This window comes from Leptonychotes weddellii, chromosome 10 (genome assembly GCF_054177405.1).
Source record: "Leptonychotes weddellii isolate Sample4059 chromosome 10, ASM5417740v2, whole genome shotgun sequence".
Taxonomy (NCBI): Eukaryota; Metazoa; Chordata; class Mammalia; order Carnivora; family Phocidae; genus Leptonychotes; species Leptonychotes weddellii.
In genome coordinates, this window is record NC_138378.1 from 72,751,164 (window position 1) to 72,767,459 (window position 16,296).

The 16,296-nt window shown below is 39.7% G+C and overlaps 1 long non-coding RNA gene and 1 other non-coding gene across 2 annotated transcripts in view; both read right to left on the minus strand.

Annotated features, from left to right (window-relative positions):
* LOC145723709 (uncharacterized) overlaps window positions 1-16,296 on the minus strand; it is a 196,895-nt gene that overhangs the window by 109,011 nt on the left and 71,588 nt on the right. The gene's annotated exons all lie outside the window — the stretch shown is intronic.
* Window positions 10,391-10,536, minus strand: LOC115941608 (U4 spliceosomal RNA). The gene has a single exon (XR_004076352.1). It is a non-coding gene; the product is annotated as a U4 spliceosomal RNA (small nuclear RNA).

Sequence of the window (16,296 nt, forward strand, 5' to 3'; positions counted from 1 at the left end):
CAGTTGACCTAGCTGTGCATAGTGCAGAAAAGCTGGTCACTGTCTAGATCCTCACCCCTGAGCCATTGAGTCTGGTGCTATATCACAGCTTCAAGGAATAGCAGAAAAGCCAGCAGGCGTGTGGTCTAAGTCATCAGAGGGGGCAGAATGGCCTCAAGGAATGGGGCTCATAGATTCTAGTGTGTGACTGCCTATGTTCACATCCAGGCTCCATCACTTCCCGCTCTAAGAAAAATCATCAAACTTCACCTAGGCCTTTCCTAAAATTCGTGTAATCTTTGTGCTTATCTCAGGCTACTGATATAAGGATTAAATCAGATAATTTTAAATGGTAGGCCTGTAGCAACTCGTATCATTTTAACTGTTGTCATTATTATGAAGGAAAAGTACAGGGCTCTCTGCTGAGGGAGCAGCAGTGGTTCCTAGCTGTGTTAGCCCTCCCTGTACATCCCCTAGCATGCCCCCTGAATCGCACAAAGCCTACTCCTCTGATTGCCTGAACCATTACAATTACAGTTTCACTTTATGAGCACAGGACATACTTACCTAATGCTGCTTTGCTCATCAATTAATTAGGATTGCAAGGTCTTTCTAGATAAATAAAAGTCATGAGTTTTGCCTCTGCTGGACCATTCCCTCCCTGTATAGCTCTGCCCCTATTCCCATATCCCTTCCCTCCCTGCCCTGCACATAACTGGACATAGGACACTTTCCACGCCATCCTGTAATGGTCTATTGTCATGTCTGTTTCCCCACTGTATTGTCATCTCTTTAAGACTGAAGACTGTGTCTTAAGGATGAGTTGTATGATGGGCCTAGCATGATGCCTGTAGTATCATAGATGGTAAATAAATATTTGTTGAGTGAAAATGTAAATAAAGGAAAAGTGAGTGCTATTATTGCATAAGATATATTTCTTAGGATAACCTTCCAGGTGGCTCATGTGCATACTAGTGCCTTGATCGGGAGTAGTCTGAGACTCCCCAGGAAAGTTAACCGGAAAGTACTGTAGTTATAATCTGTGTGTATCTGTGTGTGTGTGCGCGTGTGTGTGTGTGTGTTTCTCTCCACATTTCTCCAAATCCTTTCTCTTCCTTCCTATATTTGTTATGTTTGTGTGTGGGTATGTGTGTATGTAGTCACTTTTCCAGAAATTGAGAAGTTTCTGTATAAGGTACAGATGACTTGGTAGAAGATACAGGTGGCTGGATTTGATACACCACACTTATTTCTCCTTAACTATCACATATGCCTAAGGTCTCTTTGCTCCGTTACTGTCCAACTGGAGTGAAGTCACCAGATCCTGCAATTTAGCTAGGCTGGAGAATAAGAGGTGTCACTGTCTAGTACCATTTTTAAACCACAGGATATATTCTCAGCCATGCAAACTGGAAGAACCCACTGATGCTTGGGGATAGAGTAACTTTTTGTAATTATGTAAAAGAGCTTCATTCCTTGGTGGCCAACCTAATAACCTGACATGCATCGGTTTCCTTTGCAAAGCAAATGGAACTTACCATTTTTTTTCCTACTATAAAATGTGTGCCCAATCCCACATCTCAAGTACCAGTCAGGTCTTTCTGCAAAATGGTGCCACTCTTATTTTCTCTGAAGTTATCTTCTGCTTTCATAAGGTTGGTCAAAAGAGATATTACAAATGAATGCACTATACAAGTTACAGTTACATTTACCCACTGTCAGAGAGATCAGTGGAAGTAAAACATAAATCAGAATAAGCAAATAAAGCCATGTCTTCTCCATGCCTACCATTGGCTGGCAGAACTCAAGCTATGCAAGGAATGTTTACAATAGGTGACCCTGGGTTTGTACATGCTTGGAGTACCTTTGCTCATTTAACCCTTCTGTCCCCTCTCCCCAGCACCAGTGGGGCCTCCTCTTTACCTGATGATATTTCTGGGTCTTCTTTCCTTACTACAGCCACACCTTTTGAACCAAATCCTTGGGAATTCCTCCCTTTCTCCCCTGACCATTTCAACAATTAATATGTTTTAAAGTGCATATACTTGACCTATATTTACAAATCTATCTAGTAGGGAGACCAAAGATCCAGTTCTCATATTCACTTGAGACATCAAAATTTTTGACATTGTCTTCAAATGACTAAATATATTGTTATTTGTCCATATAGTGTCACAGAGATACATAGACAGGATTGAAAAAATTATACAAATTGAAACTAGATTCCTATTACTGGACCACACTGCCTTTAGGGTACCATGTATTAATACATATCTTGTTAATAGACCTATAATTATCTTCTGAATAACACAATTATATTGCATTTTTTCTTAAAAGTGTTAACTTGTTAAATGCAAACATTTAAAAACCTGCTATAATTCTTTGTAACCCTGTTTTGACGTATCTTCATTATAAATGAAACCTCAAAGGAATAAGAAACAGGAAAAGAGATGGCCCCATCTTCTCTCACCCTGAGAGACCCCCATGTAGTTAAGACTCCAGGCCCCTCAGGCTGTGGCTGGGACTTTTGAGGGGTCCTGCACTTCATTTGTGAAAGAGACAGCATGCCACTTTGGTCACAAAAGTCCCCTTGCGGTAAATAAGAGGTTCCCTGGGAGGTGTGAGACATGGTCCTAATTTTCTTTTCCATTTTGTCCCATTTTTGTGCCTCCTGTCTGGACTCATGGGAAGCAGATAGCTAAACATTTTAAATAAGAAACTTGAATTATGTGATGTCGGGCCATCCTGCTTTAAAAAAAGAAAAAAAGATAATTCTGTGGATTCTAAAAGCAAATGGTGGACTATAACATAGGGAATTAGGTACTAAATTTCTATTAATTCATAAAAACTAAAATAGAATCCATTAAGAGTAGTGGGGTATTGGTGAGAAAGGAGATGTAAATTATCCACGATCATGCTTGAAATGCAAAACCTGATCATGTTTGGCATCGGGCCAGCTACCATTAAAGTAATTATTTTTAATCATCAGCACTTGGTGACATGAATACTCATATTTGTTGATTTACTGAGAAAAGCACTTTATATTGTAAATAAAAAGGGTGGAAAAATATACATTTCGATTTTAGAACAAATAATAATGATTATTCTTGCTTTTTGAGGGTCTTTCCTTTTACAAAGCCATTAAAAAAAAAAAAAAAGCCTGTTTCTATGTGGCTCAGATGTGGCCCTAGTGTAAATGTCAATGGGGGCAGGTGTGAGCTTATTTTTATGTCCTATTTTTTAATGGGATCACTGATCACTGGTTCTCTTCTTAAATAAGGGTTGGAGAACAGAGGATTTCTGGTGATTTATTTAATGGCAACCAAAGGAATAGTAGGAAATGGCTATTGAAATGCACCCTAAGAATTGCCAGAAGCACCCTCAGAAGCCTTGGCACAAATAATTACTTTTCTTCTGTTTCAGTTTGCCAGGCTCTGCCGGGATTTGAAAGGTGAATCATGTTCACCAGGGAGATGAGGAGCCAGAGGAGCATTCCAGGCAGGGCAGAGATGCATGCAAGGGAATCTAGGAAACAGCACCATGTAGGTGGAAGAGCGAGAAGTACAGGAGTGGAGGGGGATGAGGCTTGAGCTTGCGTGGACAGGCGGAGGGAGTGTGGAAGACCTTGCACCACATGGAAGGGAGTAGACGTCATCTCTTAAATGCATGCTTTTCAGACATAAGTGTATTTTAAAATGACCCCAACTTGCTTAAAAATGCAAATTTCTAGGTCTAACTCCCCTTCCCCTAAAGATTCAGATTCCATTGTCTCAAGGCAAGGCCCAGACATCTGCAGTTTAACCTGTATGCTCTTGCCCCACCTCCCCTCACCCCTGCACTGACTCTGATGCAAATGGTCTCCCCTTGTGCAGCCCTGTTGTATGTGATGGAGAGCCCCTGAAGGATTTGGAACCAAGCCATGATCACTTTGTTGGCAATCTAGAAAATGGACTGCAAGGGGCAAGACTGCAGGCAGGCAGATCAGTTATTGCAATAACTGAGTTATTGCTGTAGGGCTGGGGATGAGACTGATGGAGCGGAGTTCAGAGACACTGGATCGGGGAATTTGAGAGGATATGAGGGCTGATTACATATGAGGTCCAGGGAGAAAAGGTCTTGTGACCCTAATACTTTGGCCCAGGTGACTGGGGGTGGGGAGGATTGCTATCAATTAAGATGGGAAGAAGAGAAAGGCTTTTTTTCTCTTCTCTTCTGAGGGTAGGGGGATTGGGAGGGGACTCCTGGGGGAATGAGTGTACTTGTTGGGCAAATGCCACTTGATTCATCTGTGGTACAGACAGATCAGTGGTTGTATGAGGTAGCATGAGGTAGTTCTGAAGTTCAGAAAGATGGTGTGAGCTTGAGGAACAAATTTAAAAGTCACCAGTTTATAATCAATAAGTAAATCCATGGGTAAGAAAGAGGCCACCTGGGGAAAATGTGTAGATAGGCTGGGAAGGGACTTTGTTTTCACCTAACGAGAAAAGATTGCAAGAAATCCGCTACCTTCTCTGGCCTCAGGAGAAGCACTGCTCTTCAGTTTTTCTCTTCCTACCCACCTCCCCATTGGTGGACCACCAGGCGAAGTCTAATATTAGCAATCTGCAGCACCAACCAAAAGAAAGTCTGTTCATTTTGATAGGAATATAATTTAATAAAGAACAATGCCATTAATTTCTCAACCCCTAAAAATACCTGGACCACCTCCTCTCCCCAAATCTCCACATAAGTCTATCTAAAACCTTTTTCTCCAATTTAGACACTTTTTCTTAACTACTTAAGATTTAAAAATTCTTTGGATTTTTGTTTTGATGTGTTTAATTTCTGATTTTTTTTCTGTAATCTTTCCAGGCTTTGTCTTCTTGCATATCATTTTATCTCAGTAATTTCAAAGCTTTCAGTTTTATTTTTCTCGGACCATTACAATAGTAGTATTATAGACTCCCCCTCCCATTTAATTAGACACAGTTATATGGGCTAGCCTGGAAACATATCCCATATTGTAAATTCTATGGGGAACCGTGTTCCAAAAATGTGTTTCTGAAACAAGTAGATTAAAATTGGTGGCTGCTAGCATTTGGGAGTATTATCATACACTGTTTTTAAAATAACAATGTTATTGTCCACAAACTAATTAGGGTTTGGGTTTTTAAAAAAACAAAATACTGTCTTTGAGGAAAAACTGATTGGTTTCATAGGACTATAATGCCTCATTAGGAAAACGTATTTGGACAGAAGTGGCTGAGAAAGCATATGATTTAACCAGAAGATGTTAAGATTAGAAAGAAAATTCTACCTGCATTTTCCCATATGTGAAGACAGCATGGCCAAAGTCTGGGGAACAGACCCCAGAGACCAAAAGGGGCCCCTATTCTTATGGCTCCCACTAAATCCTTATGATGCTGCCCTCAAATCATTCTATTAAAAATACCAGATTCTTACTCTCTAATCCCCAGTGGTGCTTCTGGGCCTGTGTTGAAGAAGAAAGGGGACTTATACCTAGGAAAGAACATTAAGCTCACTTTTTATCCCTTCATTTTCAAGTTCTCAGGCAAGAGGCCAGAACACTAATGTGAGTGTTCAAAAGAGAGGTTGGGGGTGGGGTTGGGAGATGGGACTGAGTGGGGATGGATTTTACACAGTCAACTCTTGGCCTTCCAGAAGCCAGATCATCTCTCAAGTTAGACAGCCTCCTTCTGTGCGCTAAATTGTCATTATTTACCTCAATACCAATATTTTCTGTGCTGTCTTTGGACTTATGCATACTAACAGGCCCAAGTGTTTCCAAGTGTGGCTCCACTTTCTGATTGAAAAATGAATCTAATGCCATATGTGGATTTCACATATAATCCTGTATATTAATTTTACTTACACCCTCTAAATGGCAAAAACACATCTTTTTTGCTGACCATGACCTGAACTGGGTAATGCCTTTGCATGGCTGTGTCTGTAAAGAGGATGGCGCTGGGAACAGAGTTAGCCACTACTATGCCCTTGACTTTTAGGTTACAGTATGTGTGGTGGTGGTAGGGAGGGTTGGCCTGAACATGTCTGTTTTATTCTAAGACAGCTGTGCAGTTAAGCATAAGTCTTCTGGCCTGGAGGGAATTTGTAATAGAGCTGTGTCATAAGTGAAGAGAGTCATCATTTTTTTTGTTTTATTCTGTAATGATATAACTTTTGTTTTAAGTGCATTTTATTTATTCCTATTTGGGGACCCTCTCAAATTTTATGGTCAATCTTATATTCCTCTAATATGTCCTTGACACGTAGTTGGCAATTTTAGGCAGTTAATTACCATACTTCTGTTATAGTCAACTAGTAGTTACATTGCTTTACGAAGAATCTTAACAAAAATCTCACTTCCTTTTCCATCCTATCAGTTTCTTTCTTCCCTTCTCTTGTTTCTTCTTTACTCTTGTTTTCTGTGAGTGTTTGTGCACTCAGATAAACAAAAACTAATCTGCCAGAAGTTTTCAGCTGTCAGGTTTGTTAAGGTATAATTTATACACAATAAAATTTATCCTTTCTGCACATACACATCATTGCATTTTGAACAACATATACAGTCATGTAACAATCAAGATGTGTAGGGTATTTAAATCACCCTCAGAATTTCCTCATGCCCCTTTGTATTCAATCCCCTCTTCAACCCTAGCCCTAAGTAATCCATTTTGTAATTCCATACTTTTGCTTTTTCTACAGTAGATAGAGATGGAATCATAAAGTATACAACCCTTTGACTCTGACTTCTTTCACTCAGCATTACCCTTTTGAGACTCATTCATATTGAGCTACATATCAGTTCCTTTATACTGATGAGTACAATTCCATTGTATGGACGTGCCATCATTCATTTATTCATTGATGGACATTTGGGTTGTCTCCAGTTTGGGGAAATTATGAATAAAGTTTCTATAAGCCCTTGCATTTAAATCTTGGTGTGCATAGATTTAAAAAAAAATCTAGGGGCGCCTGGGTGGCTCAGTTGGTTAAGCGACTGCCTTCGGCTCAGGTCATGATCCTGGAGTCCCTGGATCGAGTCCTGCATTGGGCTTCCTGCTCGGCAGGGAGTCTGCTTCTCCCTCTGACCCTCCCCTCTCTCATGTGCTCTCTCTCAAATAAATAAATAAAATCTTTAAAAAAAAAAGAAAGAAAAAAAAATCTAATGCATTAGCCTCTGAGGATGTAGGAAAACACAGAAATATTGAAAGAAAAAAAATGCGTGCTTGTTGGAGAGAAGCTGAGGCTGGGAGAGGGAGAAGAGAGAATTTGTGCATGAGCAGGTGAAAGAAAATGGCTTTGGGGAAGTGTGTCTATATTTACAGCCTTTACCATTAGGAGGAAGGTGGCAGTATAGACAGACTGACAGTACTTGGTGGGACCAGTTTCATGCTGGCTCACAGGGATACAATCCTAATTGTATCCTAGTTGATACACAAGTATTTGTTGAAGAAACAAAAAGATAAAAAATGAAATTCATGACTATTGATACAAGGAATTGGTTTTATTTAGAAGGATTGAATGGTAGGTTCTGTCTGATTTTCTGAGTATTCTGACTGAAAGAATTTCAGATACATGGTTTTCTCGTTTTCAAAGAATACAAATGTAAATTTACCACAGACATGATACCAAAGATGACAAAACCTTTCTTTGTAGAGTCTAAATTACAAACATTACTATTCAAAGATCAAGGCCGGGGATGTAGGTGCCATAGATGACATTTGTCCTGCCTTGGAAACCTCTGTGCATCTCTGTGCTCATATGCACAAAAGCTCCCAGAAGTTCCACCTCACAGATGGTACCAGCCTTTTCCACGCTGCTCAAGACCCCAGCCCACCCTCCCTCAGGCATTTTGGTGCCCTGACCTCCTCCTTCACGTGGTGACTGCAGTCACTTCTCTGAGCTCTCTCCCTGTCCTCAGTGAACGTCTCTTCACTGTTTCATAGCACTTCCGTTCTCCCTTTATTCCTGTTACCTGGACACACTGTGGAGTGGCCATACAGTTTCTCATTCAAACCCAGAACACTTCTGAGAGTGAAAGGGGACACTGTGATACTTACACAAGGACACGATGCCCCAGAATGGAGGATACCCAGCACACTAGAAATGTCCTGGGCAAGCAGAACCGGGGGTCACCCTGGGAAGAAGCAACTTTCTTTGCCAAGGGGTACCGTTCCACCTCGGCTTTTGATTATACCCCTTATGTCTTCTCCAAGACTTGTTGCCACCAATTATTTCCTCATGATTTCAGTTTGTTCCTCTATCAATTTATTCACCTAAGATTCAAAAGGTGCCTGCTATGCCAATGTTGTTTCTGACGGCTCAGCTTTAATAAGGGGCTCATAATTTTATTTAGTACATCCTCTGTCACAGAACGTGGAGGTCTTTTCCCAAATGTTGTAGCATTGTAAACCATCTCTGTCCCATCCTCATGTCTGCAGCATCACCTCTCTCTCTGACTTTGTCATTGCCTCCCAGTCTTCCTGCCTTCTCACTTGCCTCCCCTTAAATCCATTCTCCACATAGTCACCAAGGAAATTTTTTTAAGTACAAATTAGACCCCACCCCTTCCCTCCATAAAAACCTTCAGTGGCTTCCCATTGTAGATAGAACACAATCCAAACTGCTTCTCATGCCCCACAAAGTCCTGTTTGAGGGGCCAGTGCCCACCTCAGCCCTCACTGCCATTGACACACCACTCCTACTCCTTCCTCCTATCCTCCCACACACCTGGGGTTGCTCTTCTCTAGCTTCCTGGACTTCTGTTAGTTCTTAAATGTGCCAGGCTCTCTCCTGACAGAGGCTTTTATACTGCTGTTTTCTCTGCCTGGCTCTTTGTGTAAATATTTCCTTTGTAGCCTTCAGCTCTTAGCTTAAACGACATCTCTTACAAAAAGCCTTCCCTGGAGTGGAGGGGGGTAGGAGAGATGGGGTGGCTGGGTGATGGACACTGGGGAGGGTATGTACTATGGTGAGTGCTGTGAATTGTGTAAGACTGATGAATCACAGACCTGTACCCTTGAAACAAATAATACATTATATGTTAATTAAAAAATTAAAAAAAAAGAAAAGCGGGGCGCCTGGATGGCTCAGTCGTTAAGTGTCTGCCTTTGGCTCAGGTCATGATCCCAGGGTCCTGGGATCGAGCCCCGCATCAGGCTCCCTGCTCCGTGGGAAGCCTGCTTCTCCCTCTCCCACTTCCCCTGCTTGTGTTCTCTCTCTCGCTGTCTCTCTCTGTCAAATAAATAAATAAAATCTTAAAAAAGAAAGAAAAGAAAAGCCTTCACTGACTATCACAGCTTCCATGCTTATTTTCATCATAGCATAATAATACCTAATTCTTGTATTTATTTATTTGATTCCTTATTTACTGCCTGTGTTTCCTATGAGGACATAAGCTCTCTGAGGGCAGGATTATAATATCTTTCCCATTTACTCCTCTGTCTCACCTCTTAGTTATAATACTCAGAACCTGGGTGCTCAATGTAATGCATAAATGAAAGTTACAAATGAATTCATTTATATACTTTGGGGAGGAAAATTTTCTGGAAGGGGATTTGCGATTCAAAAGGCTTATACTTTTTATATGTTTTTGAGGCTTTTGACGTGTACTACTCTCTAGAGAAGTTTTGGCAATTTATATCATCCCCAGCAGTATGGTTATTAATGGATGTTAATTTATCATTTAATGTTTGTTTTGTCAGGTAGGTGGGTGAAAATTATATCTTGCTACTTCTGTCACTTGCATTTCTTTGATTACTAGTAAAATTAAACTTTTTCTTATGCTGTGAAACATCTGTATTTCTTTTCTTGTATGTGTGTATATGTTAATTGCTTATTCTTATCAATTTTTGAGAAAGTTAGCCATTTAAAAATGTGAATTTTAGGAGTTCTTCATCTGTTAGGGATATGAAACTTTATTACAAATGTTGCCAATACTTTTCTAGATTACCATTTTTCTTTTAACCTTACTGTTGTTTCCTAACAAAGAAATTGTAAATATTTACGTAATTGAATAAATCAGTTTTTCTTTAGTACTTTTGTCTTTGGTGCTATTATGAAAAGTATTTTCCCATCAAAAGATCATATGAATATTATCCATAATATCTTAATGGTTTCATTTAAGCATATTATCTGATACCATAATATATAATATATGTGCTATATTTTAATATATAAATACTTTTAAAAAATGATTTTTGGTATAGATAGAGATTTAATTTCAATTTTTCCACTATTTTTACAGTATATCAGAATTGTTTATTGAATAATTTATCCTTGCCTCAGTGATTTGAAATATCTTGTTTATCATAGTAAATAAAATCTTTTATAAATACTTAGATCCATCTCTGGGTTTTCCATTTGTTTCAATATCCCCTTGGGCTTTTCTTGCACTGGTTGCCATACTGTATTATTATAGCTTAAAATTGTTAATATATAGAAAGACAGCTTCCTCCTCTTTGCTTCCTTTTTTAATAGTTTTTGTTATTCTTTTAGCAATAATCGTGCCTCGGATAAACCTCATTGGCTATGATACTGCCACTGCGCAAAGCTTAGTTTTTGTTATTCTTAAATATTTATTCAGGGGCAACTGGGTGGCTCAGTTGGTTGGGCGTCCGACTCTTGATTCCAGCTTAGGTCATGGTCTCAGAGCTGTGGGATCAAGCCCAATGTCCAGCTCCATGCTCAGTGGGGAGACTGCTTGTCCCTCTCCCTCCCCCTCTGCCTCTCACCTCTGTGGCCACCACCCCCGCCCCGCCACTGGTGTGTGTGCATGCGTGCACTCTCTCACTCAAATAAATAAATAAAATCTTGGGACACCTGGGTGGCTCAGATGGTTAAGCGTCTGCCTTCGGCTCAGGTCATGATCCTGGAGTCCCGGGATCGAGTCCCGCATTGGGCTCTCTGCTCGGCAGGGAGTCTGCTTCTCCCTCTGACCCTCCCCCTCTCATGCTCTCTCTCTCTCTCAAATAAATAAATAAAATCTTTAAAAAAAAAAAATTGGTGGGCGCCTGGGTGGCTCAGATGGTTAAGCGTCTGCCTTCGGCTCAGGTCATGATCCCAGGGTCCTGGGATCGAGTCCCACATCGGGCTCCCTGATCCTTGGGAGCCTGCTTCTCCCTCTGCCTCTCTCTCTCTCTCTCTCTCTGTCTCTCATGAATAAATAAATAAAATCTTTATTAAAAAAATAATAATAAATAAATAAATAAATAAATAAAATCTTTTTAAAAATGTATTCATTCAAATGAACCTCAAAATCATCTTTGTCAAATTTTGTAAAAATCCACTGAGCACTTTGAAAAGAATTGCCTTACATTTATATATAGATTCATGTAGGTATAATTCACTTTTAGTAAGATTGAGGCTTCTTATTAAAGAATATGCTAATTTGAAGATTTACTGAAGTCTTCTTTATAACTTTGCTATGATTTTTTTAAGGTCTATTATACATTTCTTATTTAGTTTATTCATAATTTTAATTTTTTTGTTTGCCATTTTAAATGGAATACTTTCTTATTGTATCTTTTTTAAACTGTTGTTATTATATAGGAAAGCTATGATTTTAGTACACAGATTTTTGAAAATGGCCAATTTGCTTAACTTTTTTATTCATCCTTCAAGGTTTTTCTCTTGAGTTTTCCTGGTAGAAAAGAATAAAATTTGAAAAGAGTAATAATTTTGCCTCTTCCTTCCCATCCCCACTTCACAGTTGTTCTGAAATACTTTTGCCTCACCTAGAGGCAAGGGCTTCCTAATGTTTCTCCCTTCTTGCTTGCTACAGTCTGTCCTACATTTTACTGACAGATCTAACCACCTCTCTCTCTATTCAAAAATATCCAAAATGTTCCCTTTTTCATTTATTTGCTTATTTAGAAAATCCTCATGGAGCACCTGGCATGTGCCAGGCAATGCCAATAGTGAGCAGAACTTCTGCCCTGTGAGCTTCCCATAACATGGAAAAATGACAGATGTTAAACACCAACCAGCAAACAAGCATACTATTGTAAATAGTAGTGAGCACTTGAATGGAAAAGACCAGGCACTGTGAGCAGAGAAGACATGACCTTTGGACTGTGACAGTCAGGATGAATGGGATTTGGCCAGAGGAAGAGTGAGAGAGTCTTCATGAAAGATGGAAAACAGGTACAAAGACCCCAAGGCAGAAAAGAGTGGTGCTTTTGAGAAACAGAGAAAGGTCAGTGTGCCTTGAATGTGGTGAGTTAGGAAGGGGCTGATAAGAGGCTGGGCTGCTGAATCAAGCTTGATGTTTGTTACCTTAAAGCTTTTGGGTTTTAACTCTAAGTGCAAAGGAAACCATGGAAGGCTTTAAGAGTGGGAATAACATGGTGTAATTTGCATTTCAAAAGGGTCTCTCTTCTACTGAATTAATATATCATTTAATCAATCATAGACTTGTATTTATAACTTATGCCCAGCGTTGGTGGTCCTTCAGCAAATGTTCTGTGTATCAGGGATTAATCCTTGTTTGTTAAAGACTTATTGACTTATAATCAGCTTAAAAAATTTACTGAACATCTATTGAGCACCTAATCTTTGGCAAGCATTATGATAGCTACTAGGGATATAAATATATATATAAGACAGGATCTCTCAGGGAGTTCACACCTAAAGCAGAGAGAGAGAACTGAATGTAATTAGAACTAAATGTAGTTTGAGACATACTCTAACAGAGTTAGACATTTTACACTACAGAATCAGAAGAAGGGGGCCCTAAATCTGGGGGCCAGCGCACAGAGCAGAAGAAGGAGAAAGATCAGGGGTGAGACAGTGCTACAATGGAAATGATGCTGAAGTTGAATTTTGACAATTATGTTCCTTAGGTATAAAACCAAGAGATAAAAGAACAGTATGTGCATCCCTCAGAGGCATGGGGAAGAGAATGATGCATTCAAGACAATGATACATACATTAGTAAGACACTTCAGAGAGCAAGTGGAAGAATGGAAGATGAGGCTAAACATGTCGGTAGGGATATAAATGAGAAAAGGGATTGTACCATTGGAAAGAAACGCTTTATCTGGGAGGAAACAGGGCATCATTGAAGGATTCTACGTAGGGAAGTGACATGATCAGATTTGTTGGGGGTGGGTTGTTTGTTTGTTTTTTAGAGAGAGAGAGCTGGGGTGAGGGGCAGAGGAAGAGGGAGAGAGAGATCTTAAGCAGGCTCCACGCCCGGTGCAGAGCCTGACCCAGAGCTCGATTTCTTGACCCTGAGATCCTGACCTGAGCTGAAATCAAGAGGCACTTAACCAACTGAGCCACCCAGGTGCCCCGATCAGATTTGTTTTTATAAAAATGTAAATCCTAGTGTTCATGAAGGGATAAGGAGTGGTATGAACACTGTCAGGTCTCAGGACAGATCTTGAGATGAGGGAAGTGATGTAGAAGAAAGAATCAGAGGGACTCCAAAGTAAATAGACAGTTGCTATGGGGGAGAAGAGGATGAGTTCATTTGGGAACATGTTGGTTTATGGCAGGGTTTGGCAAACTTTTTATATAAAGCATCAGATAGTAAATATTTGGGGCTTTGTTGGCTATGTAGTCTCTGTCACAATTACTCAACTCTGCCTCTGAGGGGTAAAGGCAGCCATAGACAATATGCAAAGTATGTGGCTGTGTTCCAGTAGAATGGGGTGGGAGAGTGGGTTGGATTTGGCCTACAGGCTATAGTTTACCAACCCCTGGTTTAAGATATCTGGGGGACTTCTGTGCAGATGGCTATTAGATACTCAAAAAAATCAGTCTGAAACTCAGGAGAAGAGCTCAGGCTTAGAAAACAATGTTTTGGAAAAGTCAGTAGTTAGATCATAAATCACCCACTGGCAACTCAAATCCCAGCTGCTAGAGGTGATTTGTTGAACAAGACTGTGTGTGTGTGTGTGTGTGTGTGTATAAACTTAAACTTAAATTTGAATACCTTTAGGCAGACAAAAACTCTTCATTTACCACAAGCCCCATAACTTCTTATTGTATCCTATCTACTGGACTCATCTTTTGTTATCTCTCCCTTTTTTGTTCTCATTTAACTTTCCAATCCATCATTTTGATAGTGTTTGATTTTGTGAGTAGAAAAGAAATATGGTTAAGTACAAAACTTGAAGAATGCCAACATTTAAAAGGGAAGTACTAGAAGAATACGTAAAGGAAGAGTGAGAAATAGCAGTCTTGGTCTGAAACAGAAATGACTTGAAGTGGAAATTTCCATCTAAAATTGGTGAACGTTAAAACCCTTCAAGACCTAGGTCAAATACCACCTTCCTGTAAAGTCTTTGGCAATTACCACAAAGTTTCTATTAATAAGAACTGCAGGCTTCACTGATGCATCCTTCTCCCTAAAACTTAGCATTTGTCCTTGGTTACATTGCTTGATTGTATTGCTGTCTTAAGAGTTTCTTACTGAATGTAACCCTTGGCTCCCCAGTGAGTTTATAAATTCCTTGAAGTCTGAGACTCCTTATTTCTCACCCTTTAGTTTTTCTCACAAATCTTAGTACAGTAATAAATGCCTAGCAGACACCCAACAAATAAGTGTTGATTGGATACGACTTGCTTCCAAGGAATAAAGAGCTGGTGCTTTAAGGAAATATGTTTGGTTTTATATTTAAGTTCCTGGAGCTTCAATTGTTTAGCCAGGTTTTCATCAATAGCCTGCCCATTCTTCTCCCTCCTACTGCCCTCCTCACAAATCTATTTTCCTTTGGCAATCCCATGTAACCCTAGAACCAATCCATCCTACCACACGTGGAGCTCCTGTCAAGTGTTCCACTTTCTATTCGATGACTTCTCTTATTTCGTACTTATTTATCCTAATACATTGTCCTTTTGACCCAAAGAATTATCTAATGGTTTTTACAGAAGGTTGCATAAAAGTAGCCTTCCTCAGTTTAACCACAATGGTACTTAGTGTGTCTTCAAACCACTTTTCAGGCAATGAGTAATTCACTGCTTTTTAAAGAACCCCTGCTAAATAGTTAAGCAAATGAATCTCCACCAGAAAGCTGGGGAGACTGAATCCATGGGTTAAGTGTTGACCAACATCCCTGAGGAAGTCACTGCCTCAGACTCTGTGAAGGCTCCAAATGCTAAGCTCCTCCTATCAGGCTCACATCATCCCTCAATGCCTGCCGTCATTTAGACTGACTCCATATTAGATACAAGACACAATATGCGAGGAATTGGTGCCAAGAGGTTTCCACTCACAAACTTCCAGTGGAATAATTCCCTTCATTTTCAATGGTAAATTTACCCACCAGAGTATAGAGGTGGCCCTTGCCTAATGAGCTATCTTAGAAGTAGAATTTCATGTATCATGACATGAAAGTTAATGCATATGTCAAGGAGTTTACTTACCTTTTTGTAATTGTTTAGTGATCTTCAGACTTCCACATTTGAGAATAGAAAGCAATGACTATTGCTTCATAGAGTTAACATGCTAAGAAATTACTACTACAAATTCTCCACCACTCAAGAGCAGAAACATCTTCTTACGTAATAAGGTACAGCTCATGTGAAACACAAATATACCTTTTTGGCACACAGCAGTCTATTCAAAATTTAACAAAAAATAATAGCTCTCTCTTTGAATAATTTGTAAATCTAAAATATAATGGAAAGAGAGGCATGTGTTAATAAACATAAGCCCACCTTTTAAATAAATTCATTTTACCATTATACCCACAGCAGCTGGTAACCTTCTGACATTCTTATCTTCTAAACTTTTTGTTTTCTATCCATCTGTTAAGTATTAAACAATGTCAGTTCTTCCCTCCCAACTCTAGATCTACCCCATCAAACTAGACTAAATAGAACTAAATTCAATTACTACATTAAGATATATTCTGCCTTACTGAAAAACAAAATATCTCCTTTTTACCTTAAATCAAAAGGCATGCTTGAACTATATGCCGCCTGCTAACTGCAGCTTCTGAGATGGAAGAGGGAAAGCAGGAGCTGTATGCATTTCTTCCTCTGTACTTCCTATGAAATTTGCTCTTAGAAACTTAAATCCCTCCATCCAGGAGGTCATCAAAAGTAGCTTAAGACTGCTCTTATTCTGGCCACATTTGTACCATGTGAACTCTAAAACAGCAAATTTGGGATATGCTGGGATACAGTTTGAAGGTCCCCAAGTGGACATTTTGGGAGTTAAAGCTTTGTCTCAGAAGAATGCCACTCTTCTGGCCAGTAAAAGTGTGAGAGTTCATGCATGTCCCAGGGAGAGTAGGTGGAGTATGTAGAGAGAGGATGAGAAGAATGGATATCAGCTCCAGTGGGCATCCATCAAGCACAAGA